This window comes from Zingiber officinale, chromosome 2A, assembly GCF_018446385.1.
Source record: "Zingiber officinale cultivar Zhangliang chromosome 2A, Zo_v1.1, whole genome shotgun sequence".
Taxonomy (NCBI): Eukaryota; Viridiplantae; Streptophyta; class Magnoliopsida; order Zingiberales; family Zingiberaceae; genus Zingiber; species Zingiber officinale.
Window position 1 is genome coordinate 5,737,800 of NC_055988.1, and position 11,498 is coordinate 5,749,297.

The window sequence follows — 11,498 nt, forward strand, 5'->3', positions numbered from 1 at the left end:
ATAAATTGTCACGCCCCAGAGGACTCCATGCTCGACAAACAGACAGCATCTCCCCTGTAACTGTGATAATATAAAATATATATACAATGCCACAAGGCTACTCACAAGCAATATCAACAACTCACATGGCTAAAACATACACAACCACACAATTATATGCACAACCCACTCGGCTGGAATAAAATGATCACAATCACGTAGTTGTATAATAAACAGCTCACACGCTTGCACTAAAAATACATCGAAAAACAAAAGGAAAGCCCATACAAACCAAAAAGATACAATGCATGTCGGCACAACATAAACACAATAACAACAACAACAATAACAACGACAGCAACAAGACAAATACCAAAACGATAAAATAGTCACATTGCTAAACACCCAATACAACGCTAATACTATAAGGAAAACGAGTAAGAAAATAAGAGCGAAGTAAAGACCGTCTTCTGATGTGGCGTGAGACCAACAGATAGGATACTCCAAGTGACTCTACAATCATCTACCTGCTATCTGAGAAAAAAGAAAATACACAAATGCGGTGGTGAGTGTGGGTTACTCAGCGGGTAATAGATAAGATAGTGCATAGTCTAAATAAAATATGGAGATCAAAATATACAGTCTTATCAGAGAAATAAGAATATGATCATAAACTGACATAATGAATGTGCATACCCAATCTGGATCCAACACATAATATCATAATCATAAATTCATAGTAAGTGAATCTATCCAAACTGGAACTAACATATAAGGTCAAGATCGTAAATGACATGATAAATGCACATACTCGAACTGGTCGAATACACATGGTGTAATAAGTAGTAAACTCACCAGAGATCATCAACAAATCTGCTCGTAACACCTAAGCAATATAACCGACAACATATACATGTATAATAAATGAGATGTATGAAGTATGATAACCATATGCAATAATCATAGCTCACACAAGTGCAACATATGGCAATCACATGTAGTTAGTATCTACTAGAATTGTATGTAAATATATCTCCATAAGATGCTCTGCGCATCATATGTAAATGTGCATGCATAACACATGGTCACTCCCGCCACCTCTCCAAACACCACAACCCTTGTATGGCCAAGAGGCTTGGGTCCATGACAACTGTACTACCCTGCAGATACCACAATAGAGCAGCCGAGGTGAACAATTCACTAAGTAGCTATCTAGCTATATATCATCAGGGTCCCTAACTACTCACATCTCTAGCCCCCTGACTACTGTACCCTCCAAATACTACTACTCATGAGTAGCTGAGGCTGACAGAGTATAACACTGAGCGACCAAGTGAGCACGATAGAACTAGCTCCACTCCTAGCTATCACTCTCCCACAGTGCATGTAACGACCCAACTCCTGGGTACTAAGCTGTGAGCTGGAAACGCTACATTAACTACTGAAGCTACTGTGCTATACTGTGCGGAAAACTGGGTAAAATAAAATTTCACTAACTGACTCTATTAAACTGACAACTGGTACACCCATGCTGTTATAAGGAAGGGTTCAAGACCTTTCCGGTTGGGGTATATGTGCTAAGGAGGATACTTGACCTCTCATCTGAGCTAGAACTCAAAGCTAACTTCCCAACTAGCTGCTGTTCGATCCACGGATCGATCAAACTTGCCGCGATTCTGTGCCCTGCTGAATCAGTCTGCGGACCGATCCAGCAGAGGCTGGATCGGTCGGCAAGACCGATCCAGGTGTGTCTGGATCGGTCTACAGACCGATCCAGGCACCTGGAGACGCTGGGATGCCTTCTGTTCGATGCTGGGTCGGTCGGCTGACCGATCCAGGGAGATACAGTAGGCTACTGTATCCATCTGGATCGGTCGACTGACCGATCCAGGAAAAGGAATGGCACTGGATCGGTCTGATGACCGATCCAGGTTCTGATAGTCTGAAACGAAATCAGAATTTCTGATTTCCAGCACTGATTCGTGTCAAAAATCACATACACAAGCTCTAGATATATGAAAAACATTCTAACATGTAAATACTAATATTCTAAACATAATAAACTAAACAAGGCATAGTTTACTAAGCTATAACACCTAGTAACAAGACTTAAGTCATAAAAACTAGACATGTTAAGTACTAAAACTGAAATAAAAGCGTGTAGATCCCAAGGATCTTTATTCCAGACCCCTTGCACACACACATCATCATAGCATCGCCCTCCAGCCTCCGCTAGTCCACTTTTCTTTTACCGGTATCTGCAGTATAAGAAAAGTAGCATCTGTAAGCTAAGAAGCTTAGTAAGAAATCATCTACCTCACAAAAGCATGCAACGATGCGATTATGTTTTTAAAACATGCTGTTTGAAAACTGAACTGAGCATGGCAACATGGCATGGCATACAAACATGTACTGAACTAATCATGGCATACAAACAAGCTGAGCATAGTATACTGTATCTGAAACTAAGCAGGAATACTGAACTGGTCATGCATATACATCTAACTGGTCATGAACTCAAATCATGAAACTTAACTGAGATAATTAACTGAAACTGAAACTAAGTTAGTGTTTCCATCACTGATTATATAATTGGAAAAACTATATATAATAATAGATGAAAATACTAAACATGCTGCTGGGGCCCTGACAACTGTACTTACTGGTCCCGGGATTGCAAGTTCCGAATCCAGCAGGGTTACTAGGTTATCTGAACCTAGGGACGACTGTGGGAGTCCAGCCCATGGATATCTGATCCAAGTACAGTGTCATCTGAATAAAAGTAAAATACTGAATACTGTTTTATTTTACTTTGCTGTTCTAGGTTATCTGAACCTAGAGCTAGGTTATCTGAACCTAGGGCTACTGTGGGAGCCCACCCAATGGATATCTGATCCATATAGCTGTAATAACTGATAATAAGCTGAATAAAATGTTTCTAATACATTTTCCATGCTGTTAGGATGCCTACTGGTGCATCCTTCTGAACTGGGCATTCTACCGAATGCTTGGTGTGCACTAAAAGCACACCCTAAAACTGAAAACTGTAGAACTACTGAACTAATGCCAAAACTAACAAGCGAGAGCAATTATACTGCAGGTGAGGGGTTTCTTACCTCGTACGCTAATTTTCTTACAATTCTTTTCGCTAGAAATTCCGGTGGAGACGACTTCTCGACGATTCGCTCGCGTCTATGCGTTCCTCTCGCGGAGGGGAACGTTCTCGTGTCGGAGTCGTCGCCGGAGAGTGCTCTTAGGGCCCTAGGGAGGGAACCCTAGGTGTTCCCTTGTGGTTGGCGCCGAGAGAAGGAGAAAGAAGAGGAAGTGGCGTGAGGGCTTCGGTGAAGAGAGAATTGCCGAACCAAACTTCTAAAATAAATCAAACCCTCTTTAAGTTTTTAATTTATATTAAGTGGTTTAATGAACCCAACTCTAATATAAATATATTTGGTTCTCCTTTCTTTCAGCACGGCCCTGCTGGGTTCACTGGTTTCTAACATTATCCGCAAACCATAGGTCTCGGGTTCGATTCCCGCCTAAGCTATTTTGCGGTTCTAATTATTTTTGCTACTTCCGCTACTCGAAAAATTCCGGAAAAATATCTAAAAAGTCCAGAAAAATCATAGAATATTTATAATGCAGTTTCGAGAATTTTCGGGCGTTACAATCCCTCATACCTTATAAAAAGTTCGTCCTCGAACTTAGAACAATTCTGGGTACTTCTGTCTCATATTGGCCTCTATCTCCCAAGTCGCCTCTGCTGCTGTGTGATTTTGCCAGCTGACTTTGACTAATGGTACTTCCTTGTTCCGTAATTTCTTTACTGCTCGGTCTATTATCTGAATAGGCCGACTGTCATAGCTGAGATCATCACGGACCTGTACCAACTGTGGCTCAATCACCTGGGTGACGTCCGGAATATGCTTCTTCAGCATGGAGACATGAAATACGTTGTGGACAGCTGACATCTCCTGAGGTAGCTCTAGCTCATATGCTACCTTGCCCACTCTCTTCGTGATAAGGTATGGTCCCACATATCTGGGAGCTAGCTTGCCCTTCTTCCCAAAACGCATGACTCCCTTCATGGGAGCTACTCTGAGGAAAACTGTATCCCCAACTGAAAACTCTTGGGGTCTGCGCCGTGTATCGGCATAGCTCTTCCGACGGCTCTGTGCTGTCTCTATCCTCTGGCGAATCTGCTGTATGGCTACTGTGGTATCTGCTACTAGATCTGTCTGAAGCTCTAGTTCCTTCTGTTCACCACTCTCATACCAGCAGATTGGTGATCTGCACCTCCGCCCATAGAGTGCCTCATAAGGAGCCATGCCGATAGTGGCCTGATAACTGTTGTTGTATGCAAATTCGCTAGACTCGGATATTTGCACCAACTTCCTTGAAATCTAGGGCACAAGCCGGGCATATCTTGAGTGCACTGATTTACTCGCTCCGACCATCCGTCGAGGATGGAAGGTCATCTTGAATTTTAACGGGTGCCCATATGGTGTACACACTTCCGGAAGTGTGATGTAAATCATTGTCTGTTCGATATAATGGTTCGTGGGACTCCATGCGGCGACAATCTCCTTGAGATACAACCGAGCTAGTTGCTCCATGGAATAGGATATTCGATAGCTAAGAAGTGGGCCGATTTAGTCAACTCGACTATTACCCGGATAGCATCAAAACCATTCATGGTTCTGGGTAATCCCTATCAAGTCCATAGAGATATCCTCCCACTTCCATTCCGGAATCTGGATCGGTGAGAACTCCTCACAGTCGCCGATGTTACGCCTTAACCCTCGGAGGTTAGGCGGATCTTGGCGTATCTGGCGATATCTCGCATCCTGTGCCACCAAAATCGTTTCTTTAGATCCTAATACATTTTGGTGGAACCAGGATGCATCGCATAGGAGTCCTGTGAGCCTCGTCTAGAATCTGTTTGTAGTTCCTCTTGATCGGAACACAAAGTCTGCTCACCACAAGACACTACCCCCTTGGCGGACACTCAACTCTCCACTTTCGATTCTGCTAACCCTTGCTTGATTTTCTGGATTTCAGGATCCTGCTCCTAAGCTGTCTGAATATCATCAAGCAAGGTAGATGCTAAGGACATAGTGGAAAGCTGCCCGACTATAAGCTCGAGACTAAAAGCTGTAATCTCCTTCCTTAGGGGTGGTGACATAGCTGCTAAAGATAATAAGGTAGCACTGGACTTCCTGCTGAGTGCGTCTGCTACCTTATTAGCTTTCCCTGGATGGTAGAGGATATCTATGTCATAATCCTTGACCAGCTCTAACCATTTCTCATATTCAGATCCTTCTGAGTAAAGAAATACTTCAGACTTTGATGATCTGTATACACTCTGCACTGAGCTCCGTACAAATAATGTCTCCAAATCTTGAGAGCGAACACCACTGCTGCAAGCTCAAGGTCGTGAGTAGGATAGTTCCTCTCATAATCCTTGAGTTGTCTGGAGGCATAGGTGATCACCTTGCCCTGCTGCATCAGTACTGCTCCTAATCCCAATTTAGAGGCGTCACTGTAGATGTCGAAGCTGTCTGTGTTTTCTGGTATAGCTAAAATAGGAGCACTGGTCAATCTCCATTTTAGTTCGCTGAAGCTGTTCTCGCAGTCCTCTGTCCACTGAAATTTCTTGTTCTTCCTGGTGAGAGCTGTCAGTGGGGAGGCTATCCTGGAGAAGTCCTCTACGAATTTCCTGTAGTAGCCTGCTAATCCCAGAAAGCTTCTGATTTCACTGGCGTTCCTGGGTCTCTTCCAGTTACTTACTGCTTCTATCTTGCTGGGATCTACCATAACACCATCCTTGGAGATGATGTGACCGAGAAAGGCTACCTGGTCTAGCCAAAATTCACATTTCGTGAATTTGGCGTACAGCTGGTTCTGTCTTCAGATGCTCTGCATGGTCCTCCTGAGTGCTTGAATAGATAAGAATGTCATCGATGAACATGATGACAAACTTGTCTAAGTATTCTCTGAATACTCTGTTCATGAGGTCCATGAAAGTAGCTGGAGCATTTGTCACGCCGAAAGGCATGACTACGAACTCATAATGTCCGTATCTAGTCCTGAAAGCCGTTTTAGGTATATCACCTTCCTTGACTCTAACCTGGTGATATCCTGATCTGAGGTCAATTTTAGAGAACACTGTGGCTCCCTTTAGCTGGTCAAACAGGTCATCTATCCTGGGGAGAGGGTACCTGTTTTTAATTGTGACCTGGTTCAAGGCACGGTAGTCTATGCATAGGCGCATGCTTCCATCCTTCTTCTTCACGAACAACACAGGTGCTCCCCATGGTGAGTGACTAGGGCGTATGAAACCCTTGTCAAGAAGCTCCTGTAATTGCTCCTGAAGTTCCTTCAGTTCAGCTGGAGCCATGCGGTACGGTGCCTTGGAAATTGGATTTGTGCCGGGAATGAGCTCTATCTCAAATTCAATCTCCCTGTCTGGTGCTAAGCCTGGTAGCTCTTCAGGGAAAACTACTGGGTAGTCACAAACGACTCGAACCTCTAATAGCTGTTGGTTCTTGTCCTGGCTGGTGTTGACTACATTTGCTAAAAATCCCATGCATCCTGAATCCAATAGCTGCTGTGCTTTCAATGCTGAGAGAAACTTCCTGGCTTTTCTCTTTGGTTTTCCTGTGTACTCAAACTGTACTCCTTCTTCAGGTTGGAATATGACCTTTTGTTTACGGCACTCTATAGAAGCGTCGTATCTAATCAGAAAATCCATTCCAAAGATGACATCGTAGTCAGTCATTTCTAGCACTATTAGATCACCAAAAAGTTCTCTGTCTGCTATAATGACTGGCACTGCTCTGAGCCAGTGCGTAGATGCCATAATGTCTCCTGAGGGTAGTGTTGTCAGAAACTGACTATTGAGTACCTCTGGAGGTGTTGCTAATTTCTCGGCAAATGCCTTGGATACATAAGAGTGGGTTGCCCCAGTATCGAATAAGACAGTTGCATTATGCTGTAAAATACTGATCTGACCTGTGACAACTGTCGAGGCATTTGCTACGTCCTCTCTGGTCAGTGAGAAAATCCTGGCATTCGTGATAGCTGTGGGGGCTTCTAATCTGCCCTGACTGATCTGTGGACCATCTAAGGCAGCGTACATCTGGTGTAGCTGCGCTGGCTGAGCTCCATACTGTATCGGCTGAGGCTGAGGAAGACTGTTCTTATTCGGGCACTGCTTAGCCATGTGCCCTTCCTGTCCACATTCAAAACAACCTCGCGTACCCTTGCGGCAAACTCCTGGATGGTGTTTCCCACAAGTAGCACACTTGGGATGTCTGGAATGTTTTCCAGCTGGCCCTCCTTTTGGGTCACTGCTTGCCTTGCGTTTCCCCTTCCAGTTGGAGCTATGTCCCTGTTGTTTCTGCTGAGTACCTGAGCCAGCTTGTCCCTTGGGCTCTGTGGAAACCTGCTTCTGCTGGGTGATGCTGTGCTGATAGTGCTCGGTGATCAGAGCACTACTCACTAGCTCCTCTGTGGTTTGTGGCCTATGAACGCCACCAGCCACATTCATTGCGATCTCTGGTCTGAGCATCTTCAGCATCAACCGTACTCGTTCCTTCTCTGTGCTGACTAGTTCTGGACACAGACGGGCCAACCTGTTGAATTTCTTCACGGCTTCCTGAACTGATAGGTTGCCCTGACGAAATTCTGTAAACTCATCATAGTGTCGGTTCGTGACTTGCATGTGAAAGAATTCCTCGAAGAATTCTTTCTCGAAGTTGGCCCATGTCATCTGGTTTACTGGCCACTTCGATTTAATCCGCTCCCACCACATGCGCGTGTCTCCTGTTAAACAGAAGGAGGCACACTTCACCTTTTCGTGCTTTGGCCAGTTTAGAAGCTCCATCGTGCTTTCCAGTGTTTTAAACCATGCCTGAGCATCCCATGGTTCGCTGGTGCCTGAGAAGTTCTCAGGCTTAATTCTCTGCCACTGGATAAGGTAAGCTTCTCTCTTAGCCCCTGCTACTGGGGCTACTGGGACTGGTACTGCAGGCTGAGCTGGTACAACCTCTGTGATTACTGGAGTCGTGAGGTTCGGTACTGGAGTGACTGGGGGAGTAGTCTGCTGGTTAGCCTTTAAGGAGGCTATCTCCTGCTGCTGTTCAGCTAACTGCTGCTGTTGTAAGGCCTGCCTCATGCTGGGGCTCGGCCGCTGATGCTTTCTTAGCTGGACATCCTCGTACCATTTTCTGAATAGCAGAGAACACATATATATAACTAGGCTATCATGTTATAGTTAACTACTGGTAACATGTTAAATACTATTACTGTAAACATGAATTAATTAACTACCAACATGAGAGCAAACATGAAAGCACATATAACTGATATGAAAGCTGAAAACAAAACTGAGTGAGAGATGTTCTTACTTGGAAGCTGTAGGCACAATGCTGATGTATGTGTAGGAAGTAAGGAACTTGCTCGATACCACTCTGTAACGACCCAACTCCCTGGGTACTAAGCTGTGAGCTGGAAACGCTACATTAACTACTGAAGCTACTGTGCGGAAACTGGGTAAAATAAAATTTCACTAACTGACTCTATTAAACTGACAACTGGTACACCCATGCTATTATAAGGAAGGGTTCAAGACCTTTCCGGTTGGGGTATATGTGCTAAGGAGGATACTTGACCTCCCATCTGAGCTAGAACTCAAAGCTAACTTCCCAGCTAGCTGCTGTTCGATCCACGGATCGATCAAACTTGCCGCGATTCTGTGCCCTGCTGGATCGGTCTGCGGACCGATCCAGCAGAGGATCGGTCGGCAAGACCGATCCAGGTGTGTCTGGATCGGTCTGCAGACCGATCCAGGCACCTGGAGACGCTGGGATGCCTTATGTTCGATGTTGGGTCGGTCGGCTGACCGATCCAGGGAGATACAGTAGGCTACTGTATCCATCTGGATCGGTCGGCTGACCGATCCAGGAAAAGGAATGGCACTGGATCGGTCTGATGACCGATCCAGGTTCTGATAGTCTGAAACGAAATCAGAATTTCTGATTTCCAGCACTGATTCGTGCCAAAAATCACATACACAAGCTCTAGATATATGAAAAACATTCTAACATGTAAATACTAACATTCTAAACATAATAAACTAAACAAGGCATAGTTTACTAAGCTATAACACCTAGTAACAAGACTTAAGTCATAAAAACTAGACATGTTAAGTACTAAAACTGAAATAAAAGCGTGTAGATCCCAAGGATCTTTATTCCAGACCCCTTGCACACACACATCATCATAGCATCGCCCTCCAGCCTCCGCTAGTCCACTTTTGTTTTACCGGTATCTGCAGTATAAGAAAAGTAGCATCTGTAAGCTAAGAAGCTTAGTAAGAAATCATCTACCTCACAAAAACATGCAACGATGCGATTATGTTTTTAAAACATGTTGTTTGAAAACTGAACTGAGCATGACAACATGGCATGGCATACAAACATGTACTAAACTAATCATGGCATACAAACAAGCTGAGCATAGTATACTGTATCTGAAACTAAGCAGGAATACTGAACTGGTCATGCATATACATCTAACTGGTCATGAACTCAAATCATGAAACTTAACTGAGATAATTAACTGAAACTGAAACTAAGTTAGTGTTTCCATCACTGATTATATAATTGGAAAAACTATATATAATAATAGATGAAAATACTAAACATGCTGCTGGGGCCCTGACAACTGTACTTACTGTGCGCGCATCCCTACGAGACCCGGGATTGCAAGTTCCGAATCCAGCAGGGTTACTAGGTTATGGACGACTGTGGGAGTCCAGCCCATGGATATCTGATCCAAGTACAGTGTCATCTGAATAAAAGTAAAATACTGAATACTGTTTTATTTTACTTTGCTGTTCTAGGTTATCTGAACCTAGAGCTAGGTTATCTGAACCTAGGGCTACTGTGGGAGCCCACCCAATGGATATCTGATCCATATAGCTGTAATAACTGATAATAAGCTGAATAAAATGTTTCTAATACATTTTCCATGCTGTTAGGATGCCTACTGGTGCATCCTTCTGAACTGGGCATTCTACCGAATGCTTGGTGTGCACTAAAAGCACACCCTAAAACTGAAAACTGTAGAACTACTGAACTAATGCCAAAACTAACAAGCGAGAGCAATTATACTGCAGGTGAGGGGTTTCTTACCTCGTACGCTAATTTTCTTACAATTCTTTTCGCTAGAAATTCCGGTGGAGACGACTTCTCGACGATTCGCTCGCGTCTATGCGTTCCTCTCGCGGAGGGGAACGTTCTCGTGTCGGAGTCGTCGCCGGAGAGTGCTCTTAGGGCCCTAGGGAGGGAACCCTAGGTGTTCCCTTGTGGTTGGCGCCGAGAGAAGGAGAAAGAAGAGGAAGTGGCGTGAGGGCTTCGGTGAAGAGAGAATTGCCGAACCAAACTTCTAAAATAAATCAAACTCTCTTTAAGTTTTTAATTTATATTAAGTGGTTTAATGAACCCAACTCTAATATAAATATATTTGGTTCTCCTTTCTTTCAGCACGGCCCTGCTGGGTTCACTGGTTTCTAACATTATCCGCAAATCATAGGTCTCGGGTTCGATTCCCGCCTAAGCTATTTTGCGGTTCTAATTATTTTTGCTACTTTCGCTACTCGGAAAATTTCAAAAAAATATCTAAAAATTCCAGAAAAATCATAGAATATTTATAATGCAGTTTCGAAAATTTTCGGGCGTTACAGTGCCGAATGAACAGCTATAAATGAATGACAACCCGCCCAACCACAAGGGAGACATTTGATTGTCAACATGCAGTGCAAATGATGGGCATGATGTAATAATCATAATATAGATAGCAATCATCAATGCAATACCTCAATCCATCATAAATACTTCCAGTACATGATTCATCAAACACCTATATCTATAGGTAAGGGTAGATCCAACAGGTGTCTACTAAATATCAAATACAGTAAGTAGCATCACCAGACACGTACGCAACCTACAACGTAGGTATAATCATCATAATACCTCCAATATCACACTAGACACATGCACACAACCACATAGTTATAATCAACAAGAAATCTCCAATAACCACACTGGACATGTGTACACACACAATATATAAATGGACAATCAACTAGGTGACTTCTATAACACATACCAATCATGTGTACACTCAACATCTAAATAAGTGCAAAGAGAGAGTGAGCACTATAAAAATAAGTGTTCTACTCGTAAGATTCGAGCAGCATCATCGACGGTAAAGGAGGAACCATTGCCAAGAGCTCGGAGGAGCAAAAACCACATCAAATATTTCAAGTGCCAAGAGTTTAGAAATTGCAAAAACAAGTGTCTAGAGAAGAAGACGAAGAACAAATCCACAAAATTAAGGTTGCAATTTCGATTAGTAAGTTTAATTACAAAAATGTTCTTATGCATGATAAATTAAAGAATATTTTTCTCCAATAAATTAGATAATGTTCTATATGATAAATTATAATTGAAGTT